At 43.0% G+C, this 13700-nt stretch overlaps 1 protein-coding gene across 5 annotated transcripts in view; it reads right to left on the bottom strand.

Moving 5' to 3' along the window:
* The window catches only part of LOC139410917 (phytanoyl-CoA hydroxylase-interacting protein-like), a 29596-nt gene that overhangs the window by 5559 nt on the left and 10337 nt on the right, over positions 1 to 13700 (bottom strand). For 2 of the 5 annotated variants that reach the window (XM_071156581.1, XM_071156582.1), the window contains exon 1: positions 2316 to 2419. The exons of the other annotated variants lie outside the window; for them this stretch is intronic. The gene's annotated coding sequence lies outside the window, so the exon portion shown is untranslated. Of the gene's footprint in view, positions 1 to 2315; positions 2420 to 13700 lie in introns of those variants that run through there. 5 annotated transcript variants of the gene reach the window in all.

Here is a 13700-nt window from a genome sequence, read left to right as displayed (position 1 = left end):
CATCAGTATAGCAATAAACAGTAAGTTGTACAGCCAGTATCTCTGCTATATTGTGTGCTGCTTGTGTATTAGTGAGAGTGGATGTTACAGTGAGTGGATGGTGGAGAGACGGAGTGTGTGGTTTGTGTTAGGTTGGCTGTGTCACACATGGGTGAACATGATGGGTAGTGCTGTACTGCATCTGCGCACTGCATGTGGCCTGGAGAGGTGTTATGTTCTGGTCCACCTCATGATGGACATGCTGCAGCGCGGCAGCTCATTAAAGCCGCAGAGCTGTGAAACGTCTGAGCTATGTCTTTTACACGGGGCTGGGGAAGCTGGTTGTGGCACCACACACATTCCCTCCCTGGGTCTCTTGTGTTACCCAGCTGCTGCCTGCTCCTCTCCCTCTCCTTCCACACACAGCATTTATGGCAAAAAGAGATTCTCATAGGACAACCATCAAAGCCTCATATTCCCTAGTCGTGCTTGTACCACTTTCTGACTGAATATGTCTGAACACAGTTCAAACGCAAGTTCCCCACATCGTTTAAATAGTCCTGCTTGCCCTCTTAATTATTTATCAGTATGCAAACAGTGAGAGAGAATTCATGGCACTGTGAGTCCACTCCAAATCTAATTGGCCATAAATCAGCTATTTAGATTTGTAAGAAGAAAACAGACTACTGAGCTTTACATAGATCAATTGCATTATGGGGTAAAGCAATTGAATGTGAACATTCATATTTTGGCCTCTGATCTTTGATAGTACCACATTTTACAGTTTTGCTCACTTTGTTATGTAAAGCTGTAATGTGTTCACAGAGGGACCGGCAAAGGGCATACTACTCATTCTCCATTGATGTAGAACCCTGATACATACATTACACTCAGAAAAAAGGGTTGCAAAAGGGTTCTTTGACTGTCCCCATTGGAGAACCCTTTTTGGTTCCAGGTAGAACTCTTTTGGGTTCCATGTAGAACTCTCCGGGGAAAGGGTTCTACATGCATCCAAAAATGGTTCTTCAAAGGGTTCTCTTTTGGGGACAGCCAAATAACCCTTTTACCACTGTGCTGTGAAAGTGTTGTGATGAATGCTGCCGCATACAGGGGAAGCAGGTAGCGTAGTGGTTAGAGCGTTGGGCCAGTAACTGAAAGGTTGGTGGATCGAATCCCCGAGCTGACAAGATAGGAATCTGTTGTTCTGCCTCCTGAACAAGGCAGTTAACCCACTGTTCCTAGGCCATCATTGTAAATAAGAATTTGTTCCTAACTAGTTAAATAAAGAATAACTAAAAATACACTGAATAGTGTATGCACAGAAAGCAGCTCCATGCCTGCGAGACATTTTTCTACAAGTGCAGTGGTTATCAGATAAGACCAGATAAAAGTCAGATAATGCATCCTAAGGGGGAGTGTCATACATAAGTGACAGTCAGTTGACTGAGGTTGAGGAAGTGAAGCGATGGAGAGGCAAGTGGAGCGTGCGTTCTGCTCTGGATCAGATCATGTGGAAGAGGGAATGTATGATCTCAATTGAATTGTATCCTCCTATGATCTACTCTACACTGAATCACTGTGTGGTAATCATCGTGTGGTAATCATTATCCTATCAACAAAAATAATCGTGTTTATGCAGTGGTTCTTGTAATCTCTCAAAGCTTGTTCGTGATTGTGATTGACTGTTTCATCCAAATTTCAGGCAGGTTATTAATGACACTGGCAGTTGTAGTCAGGTCTCCACTAATGGGCTGATGATAATCACACCTGCATTGCGAACAGAACAACATTTTCTCAAATAGGATCCTATTTACACAGTGGTTCTTGTTATCTCTCAAAGCTTGTTCGTGATTGTGATTGACTGTTTAATACAAATTTCAGGCAGGTTATTAATGACACTGGCAGTTATAGTCAGATCTCCACTAATGGGCTGATGATAATCACACCTGCATTGCGAACGGAGCAACATTTTCTTAAATTCTTAATACTTGTACCACAGCTGAGTTCATTGACTAGACATTATAACCCTGACAAATAGCCATTTCCAAGATATGCCTTATCACATAATATGAGGATTCCTTATACCTCAATAATAAGAAACTCAAACAAGCATTCTAGTATTAACCTCACTCACATTATCCGTGGATCAATGGATCTACATAGTGTCAAACAGTAGCTGGCGAATGCCCTGGTAATAAGCATGGAAAAATAGACTATGCCATTTCAAGCATATAAACAAACATACTGTAATTCTTCTTACAGTGGCTCAACAATAGCTGTTGTTTAACTTCTGAACACTTGATGCACGAGGAGACTGACTAAATATATAGCCTTACCTCTGTGTGGTGAATAAGTGTCTTTGTAAAAAGTGCAATAGGTCCTTAACCAGAGAAGATAAGAGCAGAAATCTATTCTATCATGCCTCTTTCTTTTCTTCTGCAGTCGATGATAGATCCCCAGGAAAACCGATTAGGAAGTGAAATGAACACTCTCACTCGCTTTCCTTCTCTCTCTCTCACTTGCTCTTTCTCTCCTCGTGCTCACTCTTCCTCTCTGTCTCCTTTCTCTACCTCACTCTCTCTCTACCTCACATGCTCCCCCTCTCTCTCTATTCTCCTCCTCCCCTAGCTGGGATCTGAGGAGGATGTTTACTTGCCTGCTGTACAGCTGCATCGCCTAAAGTGGAGCAACTGCTGATGCTGAGAACACAAACAAGAGATTTGTAACTGAGGTGCTTGAGCAATTGTTACTCACCCATATTAGCAGGAACTTGCTGACAAATGGTAACAGAATTACACATCACTAACCAGCATGCTCCTAATCATGGGACAGCAGCATTATGTAGCAGACAGTATTAGCTGGCATTCAGAGAAATCATCCTACATCCTACTACACTGTCTCATGAGAAACACTCTTTTCACGTCACTTCGATACAGCTACGACCGGAAGTTACTTTTTTGTAGCAGGTTGGGAGAAATTATGCAGCAGGTTAAGGGAATTAACGTAGCAGGTTAGGAGAATTAGGTTAAGGTTAGGAAAAAGAAAATGTTTACCTGCTGGAAAATGCTCTCTGAACCTGCGAAAATGCTCTCTTAACCTGCTGCTGCTCTCTGAACCTGCTGCGAAAATGCTAACCTGCTACGAAAATGCTCTCTTAACCTGCTGCGAAAATGCTCTCTGAACCTGCTACGAAAATGCTCTCTTAACCTGCTGCGAAAATGCTCTCTTAACCTGCTGCGAAAATGCTCTCTGAACCTGCTACGAAAATCACGTACGGTCGTAGCTGTATCAAAGTGCTGTGAAAAGAGTGCGTCTCCTGACTCGTACTGGATATCAGAGGACTCCAATGCTCCCATTGCCACACTTTCAGGAGATCTGCTGAGGATGCATGTAGCTCACAATATGCTACACCATATGGACATCCTCCACAGGACATCCACCCTTGTCCATCGATGGGACAGGAAGAGACTGGTACTGGATGCCTGCAAATCAAATTATTATTGATGATGTGTGCCTGCGCACAATAACAAATGTTTGTCGGTCCTGATGTAAGTGAAAATAGCAACCTAATTGTTTGATTAAATAAAATGAAAATACTCATATTGCTGCAGGTGTAGGCCTTTATTTTGGTAATCTAAGGCTTAAATAACGCATGTGGTCATTGAATCATAAAGACAACATAGGACAAAAGGGCATGTGGAAAAAGCTGTGTAGACAGCCTTGGGTGAGGTGATCTAGTGCATGTTGTACATTCATAAAAGCTGTTCATCCTCTCTAGGGCATTGGTGACTGAATACTCTGTTTGCTGGAGCATTGTCTTTAGAGATACCCCCTGAGTTATTACCTAGCACCAGAGTTTTTTATAGGGCTAGCCAGCCACAGTTCACTGATTCCATCAAAATGTAATTAAAATACAATCATCCATCATTAGACATGCCAGGCAGCCATGCAAGGGCAAGATGGAGGTGGCGGAGACAGCAGGGACACCTAACAACTAATTCAGCTGAGCCGAGAACATTTTATTTGTTCATTTTGTAGCTACATCCCAGCTAGGAATTATAGGGAGAGAAAACGTTACCTGGAATATTCCCTTAATATTTGAGTGTCCAGTTTATTTTTTGTACATGTTTTGGTGTTAAAGTTAGGAGGACATTCCCTTAATGTCAAGCAGAACTTATCTAGAACATGGTTTCAGTGTTCTTAGAATATACAACTTTAATGTTCTAGATGTGTTTTATGGGATTGCAAGAACATTAACGTGTCCAGTTTTCTGAGGGTTAGGAGAATATTCCATCAACGTCCCACCAAACATAAACAGAACATGGTTGCCATGTTCTCAGAAAATAAGATATTAATGTTCTAGGCAAGTTTTTTATGTGAACGTTGCAAGAATATTTCTGTGTATCAGTTGTCAGGAAGTTGCCTGATGGTCCCAAAGAAATGTTCTCTCTCCCCAAAAAATGACATTACACATCATGCCTTGTTAATGTTGCCAAGCCTATCAAGGCCCTGAATGGTGATCCACTGATCCATTCACAACTCTTTTTGTCTGTTGGCAATGTTAGGGATACTCACACACACAGTGCTTTTAATATGCCACACCAACATTAGACAAATAGAGAAAGCCCTTCATTTACTGAAATAAGTCAATAAAATCAATGATGAGAATAGTCAGATTAACTGATACCTGAAATGACCTTGGTGGCATAGCAGGAACATCGGCAGACAGTAAACCAAGAAGTTTGTGAGTTCAAATCCCAGGTGATGATATGCAGAATAATAATTACTGTATACATGTACAATGTAATCATATATGTCAAATACAGTGTATATAGGTTGAAAACACTATGTTAAAAGCACTGTATGTGTATCCCTAACCTTGCCAACAGACAAAGAGCTATGAATGGATCAGTGGTTCACCAATCAGAGCCTTGCTTGGCAACAGTAATAAGACCTGATGTGTAATGAATTTTTTCTTTGGACATATAAACGTTCTCGCAATGTTCCCATGAAATGTGTCTAGAACGTTAATATGTTCTGTGTACGTTTGGTGATACGTTGATGGAATATTCTCTTAACCCACAAAAAACTGGACACATGAATGTTCTCTAAAGTTGTGAGAATGTTTGTTGTCAGCTGGGAAAAGCCGACTGAAAATTTAGTAGTATGCTTGTCAGGCTATTATTATGTTTTCATGCAATTCATAAACAATATAAAAATAACACACCAAATAAAAAACAAATAGTTTGTTTATAAATAGTATATTGATCTATGGCTGTGTAAATGTATATAGCCATGTTGTGTCCATTTAATTAGGCTCGCCAGATGATTGTACAGGAGGCTACACACACCTCTATGCAAAACACGAAAGGTGCAGCATGAGGTAATCCAGTGCCCGGATCCTGTTGATCTAACCCATGTGAAATAAAAAGACTGCTCAGAAGTGAGTGATATACTGTAGGGGGACTGGTTGACAATTACATTGGTACAGTCATGGCCAAAAGTTTTGAGAATGACACAAATATGAATTTCCACAAAGTTGGTTGCTTCAGTTTCTTTAGATATTTTTGTCAGATGTTACTATGGAATACTGAATTATAATTACAAGCATTTCATAAGTGTCAAAGGCTTTTATTGACAATTACATGAAGTTGATGCAAAGAGTCAATATTTGCAGTGTTGACCCTTCTTTTTCAAGACCTCTGCAATCCGCCCTGGCATGCTGTCAATTAACTTCTGGACCACATCCTGACTGGTGGCAGCCCATTCTTGCATAATCAATGCTTGGAGTTTGTCAGAATTTGTGGTTTTTGTTTGTCCACCGCCTCTTGAGGATTGACCACAACTTCTCAATAGGATTAAGGTCTGGGGAGTTTCCTGGACATGAACCCAAAATATCGATGTTTTGTTCCCCGAGCCACTTAGTTATCACTTTTGCCTTATGGCAAGGTGCTCCATCATGCTGGAAAAAGCATTGTTCGTCACCAAACTATTCCTGGATGGTTGGGAGAAGTTGCTCTCGGAGGATGTGTTGGTACCATTCTTTATTCATGGCTGTGTTCTTAGGACAAATTGTGAGTGAGCCCACTCCCTTGGCTGAGAAGCAACCCCACACATGAATGGTCTCAGGATGCTTTACTGTTGGCATGACATAGGACTGACGGTAGCGCTCACCTTGTCTTCTCCAGACAAGCTTTTTTCCGGATGCCCCAAACAATCGGAAAGGGGATTCATCAGAGAAAATGACTTTACCCCAGTCCTCAGCAGTCCAATCACTGTACCTTTTGCAGAATATCAGTCTGTCCCTGATGTTTTTCCTGGCTTCTTTGCTGCCCTTCTTGACACCAGACCATCCTCCAAAAGTCTTCACCTCACTATGCGTGCAGATGCACTCACACCTGCCTGCTGCCATTCCTGAGCAAGCTCTGCACTGGTGGTGCCCCGATCCCGCAGCTGAATCAATTTTAGGAGACGGTCCTGCCGCTTGCTGGACTTTCTTGGGTGCCCAGAAGCCTTCTTCACAACAATTGAACCTCTCTCCTTGAAGTTCTTGATGGTCCGATAAATGGTTGATTTAGGTGCAATCTTACTGGCAGCAATATCCTTGCCTGTGAAACCCTTTTTGTGCAACACAATGATGACGGCACGTGTTTCCTTGCAGGTAACCATAGTTGACAGGGGAAGAAAAATTATTCCAAGCGCCACCCTCCTTTTGAAGCTTCCAGTCTGTTATTCGAACTCAATCAGCATGACAGAGTGATCTCCAGCTTTGTCCTCGTCAACACTCACACCTGCGTTAACGAGAGAATCACTGACATGATGTCAGCTGGTCCTTTTGTAGCAGGGCTGAAATGCAGTGGACATGTTTTTTGGGATTCAGTTCATTTGCATGGCAAAGAGGGACTTTGCAATTAATTGCAATTCATCTGATCTTTTTTCATAACATTCTGGAGTATATGCAAATTGTCATCATGCAAACTGAGGTAGTAGACTTTGTGGAAATTAATATTTGTGTCATTATCAAAACTTTTGGCCATGACTGTAGAAGCGTTGATCTTTTTTTTTTTTACAGATTTTTACAGATGGCTCCAAGCACCCAGATAGTTGACGTACCGGAGCGAGCGTTTACATTCCTGAACTTGATGTGGAGATAGATAGGCCTATGTTAAAGACAAACAGATTAACTGTCTGTATACTCAGTTCAACTGTTGACAATAGTAGCTGCCCTCCAGTGAGTGGAGGACGCTCAATCTGTCAGAATAGTAGGATGCTCAGATTCCCTGTCTGTATTGAATAGAATCTAATAGGAGTGACCTACTATTGGAGGCATTAATGTTATTATGGAGAATTAGTATTATGGAGTATTAGTGAGATTCTGCTGGGTCCCAGCCCACTTGGGAGTGGGTGTAACAGATGTCCAGCGAAGACTGGTCTCGGCACCAGCGTAACAGATGTGATCGTACTTCATACGATCACGAAATAACTGAATGAGCAGGGAGTTAATGTGACCATTACAATAAGAGCATGCTAGCTAACTCCATTTTACAGCAATAACATGCAAAAGCACATCCCACAAAGCCCAATATCTAACAGCTATCATACACAATATATTGTATATATATCAAATCAATTCAAATTGTGGTTGCCACATGCGCCGAATACAACAAGTGTAGTAGACCTTACAGTGAAATGCTTAGTTACAAGCCTTTAACCAACAATGCGGTTTAAAGAAAAATACGTGTTAAGAAAGTATTTACAAAAATAAACTGAATTAAAAAAGAAATAACAGAGCAACGGTAACATAACTGTTACGAGGCTATATACAGGGGGTGCCGGTACAGAGTTGATGTTTGGGTGCACAGGTTAGTCGAGGTAATTTATGTAATATGTACATGTAGGTAAAGTGACTATGCATAGCTAATAAACAGGGGGGGGTCGAATGCGCCTCTTCACTGCTGACGTTGAGACTGGTGTTTTGCGGGTACTATTTAATGAAGTTGCCAGTTGAGGAATTGTGAGGTGTCTGTTTCTCAAACTAGACACTCTAATGTACTTGTCCTCTTGTTCAGTTGTGCACTGGGGCCTCCCACTCCCACTTTCTATTCTGGTTAGAGCCAGTTTGCGCTGTTCTGTGAAGGGAGTAGTACACAGTGTTGTATGACTTCTTCAGTTTCTTGGCAATTTCTCATATGGAATAGCGTTCATTTCTCAGAACAAGAATAGACTAACGAGTTTCAGAAGAAAGTTCTTTGTTTCTAGCCATTTTGAGCCTTTAATCGAACCCACACGAGGTAAAATGGCACCGGAAGAAATGGCAGCAGTTTTACGGGCGCCCAACCAATTATGCTATTATGTGGGGGTTTTTTGCGTTATTTGTAACTTATTTTGTACATAATGTTTCTGCAAACGGATCTTACGGCAAAAAAGAGCTACTAGATATCAGGACAGCGATCACTCACCTCGGATTAGACAGATTTTTTCTTCAACAAACAAGACGCACAGGACATTCTCCAAACATCCGACAGGGCCAACATCCCCGTTATTTGCAAGAGGAAGAAACGCAGGTACAGGGGACACAGAGCGGGATGCCTCGTGAGGCCCCGCAGAAGGCGAGAGGGAAAGCTGTTGTTACCGTCAATATTACTCTCCAACGTGCAATCATTGGATAATAAATTAGACGAGGTACGATCACGAATATCCTACCAACGAGACATCAAAAACTGTAATATCCTATGCTTCACGGAATCGTGGCTGAATGACGACATGGATATTCAGCTAGCGGGATACACGCTGCACCGGCAGGATAGACGAGGTGGGGCGGACTGTGCATATTTGTAAACAACAGCTGGTGCACAAAATCTGAGGATGTCTCTAGATTTTTCCAATCAGAGGGAAAAAAAATTCTAGATCACCTGTACTCCATACACAGAGGCGCGTACAAAGCTCTCCCTCGCCCTCCATTTGGTAAATCCAACCACAACTCTATCCTCCTGATTCCTGCTTACAAGCAAATATTAAAGCAGGAAGCACCAGTGACTCAGTCTATAAAAAAGTGGTCAAATGAAGCAGATGCTAAACTACAGGACTGTTTTGCTAGCACAGACTGGAATATGTTCCGGGATTCTTCCGATGGCATTTAGGAGTACACCACATCAGTCACTGGCTTTATCAATAAGTGCATCAAGGACATCGTCCCCACAGTGACTGTACGTACATACCCCAACCAGAAGCCATAGATTACAGGCAACATTCACACTGAGCTAATGGGCAGAGCTGCCGCTTTCAAGGTGCGGGACTCTAACCAGGAAGCTTACAAGAAATCCTGCTATGCCCTGCGACGAACCATCAAACAGGCAAAGCCTCAATACAGGGCTAAGATTGAATCATACTACTCCGGCTCCGACGCTCGTCTTATGTGGCAGGGCTTGCAAACAATTACAGACTGCATGGTGACACGAGACTACCAGACAAGCTAAATCACTTCAATGCTCCCTTCGAGGCAAGCACACTGAGGCACGCATGAACATCAGCTTTTCTGGACGACTGTGTGATCACGCTCTCCGTAGCCGACGTGAGTAAGACCTTTAAACAGGTCAACATATACAAGGCTGCAGGGCCAGTTGGATTCCCAGGACTTGTGCTCCGGGCATGTGCTGACCAACTGGCAGGTGTCTTCACTGACATTTTCAACATGTCCCTGATTGAGTCTGTAATACCAACATGTTTCAAGCAGACCACCATAGTCCCTGTGCCCAAGAACACAAAGGCATCCTGCCTAAATGACTTCAGACCCGTAGCACTCATGTCCGTAGCCATGAAGTGCTTTGAAAGGCTGGTAATGGCTCACATCAACACCATTGTCCCAGAAACCCTAGACCCACTCCAATTTGCATACCGCCCAAACAGATCCATAGATGATGCAATCTCTATTGCACTCCACACTACCCTTTCCCACCTGGACAAAAGGAACACTTATGTGAGAATGCTATTCATTGACTACAGCTCAGCGTTCAACACCATAGTACCCTCAAAGCTAATCGCTAAGCTAATGATCCTGGGACTAAACACCTCCCTCTGCAACTGGATCCTGGAATTTCTGACGGGCCGCCCCCAGGTGGTGAAGGTAGGTAGCAACACATCTGCCACACTGATCCTGAACACTGGAGCCCCCCCAGGGGTGCGTGCTCAGGCCCCTCCTGTACTCCCTGATCACCCACGACTGCATGGCCAGACACGACTCCAACACCATCATTAAGTTTGCAGACAATACAACAGTGGTAGGTCTGATCACCGACAACGACGAGACAGCCTAAAGGGAGCAGGTCAGAGACCTGGCCGGGTGGTGCCAGAATAACAACCTATCACTCAACGTAACCAAGACTAAGGAGATGATTGTGGACTACAGGAAAAGGAGCACCGAGCACCTCCCCATTCTCATCGACGGGGCTGTAGTGGAGCAGGTTGAGAGCTTCAAATTCCTTGGTGTCCACATCACCAACAAACTAGAATGGTCCAAACACACCAAGACAGTCGTGATGAGGGCACGACAAAGCCTATTCCCCCTCAGGAAATGAAAAAGATGTGGCATGGGTCCTCAGATCCTCAAAAGGTTCTACAGCTGCAACATCGAGTTGCATCACTGCCTGGTACGGCAATTGTAACCGCAAGGCACTACAGAGGTTAGTGCGTACGGCCCAGTACATCACTGGGGCTAAGCTGCCAGCCATCCAGGACCTCTACACCAGGCGGTGTCATACCCTGATGAAGACAGCTTGGCTGTCGAAACGTTGGATATTACATTTTTGCATCTGACCTCCTAGAGTGTGCGGCTGTATTCTATTTTCAAGGTGTCAGAGGAAGGCCCTAAAAATTGTCAAAGACCCCAGCCACCCCATTCATAGACTCTTCTCTCTACTACCGCATGGCAAATGGTACCGGAGTGCCAAGTCTCGGACAAAAAGGCTTCTCAACAGTTTTTACCCCCAAGCCATAAGACTCCTGAACAGGTAATCAAATGGTGACCCAGACTATTTGCATTTGATTAGCTAACACAACGTGCCATTGGAACACAGCAGTGACGGTTGCTGATAATGGGCCTCTGTACGCCTATGTAGATATTCAATTAATAAATCAGCCGTTTCCAGCTACAATAGTCATTAACAACATGAACAACGTCTACACTGTATTTCTGATACATTTTATGTGGTTTTAATGGACAAAAAAATTGCTTTTCTTTCAAAAACAAGGACATTTCTAAGTGACCCTAAACTTTTGAACGGTAGTGTGTGTATACAGTTAAAGTCAGAAGTTTACATACACTTAGGTTGGAGTCATTAAAACTCATTTTTCAACCACTCCACAAATTTCTTGTTAACAAACTATAGTTTTGGCAAGTCGGTTAGGACATCTACTTTGTTCATGACACAAGTAATTTTTCCATCAATTGTTTACAGACATATTATTTCACTTATAATTCACTGTATCACAATTCCAGTGGGTCAGAAGTTTACATACACTAAGTTGACTGTGCTTTAAACAGCTTGGAACATTTCAGAAAATGATGTCATGGCTTTAGAAGCTTCTGATAGGCTAATTAACATAATTTGAGTCAATTGGAGTTGTACCTGTGAATGTATTTCAAGGCCTACCTTCAAACTCAGTGCCTCTTTGCTTGATATCATCGGAAAATGTAAAGAAATCAGCCAAGAACTCTGGTTCATTCTTAAGAGCAATTTCCAAATGCCTGAAGGTACCACGTTCATCTGTACAAACAATAGTACGCAAGTATACACACCATGGGACCATGCAGCCGTCATACCGCTCAGGAAGGAGACGCGTTTTGTCTCCTAGAGATGAATGTATTTTGGTACGAAAAGTACAAATCAATCCCAGAACAGAAGCAAAGGACCTTGTGAAGATGCTGGAAGAAACAGGTACAAAATATCTATATCCACAGTTAAACGAGTCCTATATCGACATAACCTGAATGTCCGATCAGCAAGGAACAAGCAACTACTCCAAAACCGCCATAGAAAAAGCCAGACTACGGTTTGCAACTGCACATGGGGACAAAGATCGTACATTTTGGAGAAATGTCCTCTGGTCTGATGAAACAAAAATAGAACTGTTTGGCCATAATGACCATCGTTATGTTTGGAGGAAAAAGGGGGAGGCTTTCAAGCCGAAGAACACCATCCCAACCGTGAAGCACGGGGTGGCAGGATCATGTTGTGGGGGTGATTTGCTGCAGAAGGGACTAGTGCTCCTCACAAAATAGAGGGCATCATGAGGAAGGGAAATTATGTGGATATATTGAAGCAACATCTCAAGTCATCAGTCAGGAAGTTAAAGTTTGGTCGCAAATGGGTATTCCAAATGGACAATGACTCCAAGCATACTTCCAAAGTTGTGGCAAAATGGCTTAAGGACAACAAAGTCAAGGTATTGGAGTGGCCATCACAAAGCCATGACCTCAATCCAATAGAAAATGTGTGGGCAGAACTGAAAAAGCATGTGCGAGCAAGGAGGCCTAAAAACCTGACTCAGGAGGAATTGTAGAAATGTCAGGAGGAATGGGCCAAAATTCACCCAACTTATTGTGGGAAGCTTGTGGAAGGCTACCCGAAACATTTGACCGAAGTTAAACAATTTAAAGACAATGCTACCAAATACTAATTGAGTGTATGTAAACTTCTGACCCAGAAGCTGAAATAAATCATTCTCTCTACTATTATTCTGACATTTCACATTCTGAAAATAAAGTGGTGATCCTAACTGGATTTTTACTTGGATTAAATGTCAGGAAGGTGTATGTAAACTTCAGACTTGAACTGTGTATATATAGTTATGTATATATATACCGTATTTAGAGAAGTGTTCAGAGCCTTTGCTATGAGACTCAAAGTTTCCAGTGATCATCCTTGAGATGTTGCTACAACTTGATTGGAGTCCACCTATGGTAAATTCAATTGATTGAACATGATTTGAAAAGGCACTCACCTGTCTATAGAACATCCCACAGAGCAAAAACCAAGCCGTGAGGTCGAAGGAATTGTCCGTAGAGCTCCAAGACAGGATTGTGTCGAGGCTTTGAAGGTCTCCAAGAACACAGTGACCTTCATCATTCGTAAATGGATGAAGTTTGGAACCACCAAGACTCTTCCTAGAGCTGGCCGCCAGGCCAAACTGAGCAATCGGGGGAGAAGAGTCTTGGTCAGGGAGGTGAAGATGGGAGAACCTTCCAGAAGGACAACCCTCTCTGAAGGAAGCCACTCCTCAGTAAAGGCACATGACAGCCCGCTTGGACTTTGCTAAAATGCACCTAAAGACTCTCAAACCATGATAAATAAGATTCTCCGGACTGATGAAACCAGTATTGAACTCTTCGGCCTGAATGCCAAGCATCAAGTCTGGAGGAGACCTGGCACCATCTGCATGGTGAAGCATTGGGGTAGTAACATCAGGCTGTGGGGATGTTTTTCAGCGGCAGGGACTGGGAGACTAGTGAGGATCGAGGGAAAGATGAATGGATCAAAGTACAGAGAGATCCTTGATGACACCCTGCTCCAGAGCACTCAGGACCTCAGATTTGGGGGAAAGGCAATGCTACCATTCCTTCCGCAGGCAATCAAACAAGCTAAGCGTCAGTATAGAGACAAAGTAGAGTCGCAATCCAACTGCTTAGACACGAGAAGTATGTGGCAGAGTCTACAGTCAATCAC

This window comes from Oncorhynchus clarkii, chromosome 6 (assembly GCF_045791955.1).
Source record: "Oncorhynchus clarkii lewisi isolate Uvic-CL-2024 chromosome 6, UVic_Ocla_1.0, whole genome shotgun sequence".
In the NCBI taxonomy this organism is placed as follows: Eukaryota; Metazoa; Chordata; class Actinopteri; order Salmoniformes; family Salmonidae; genus Oncorhynchus; species Oncorhynchus clarkii.
Note: the sequence above shows the minus strand (reverse complement) of the source record. Positions and strands in the feature narration are given on the sequence as shown.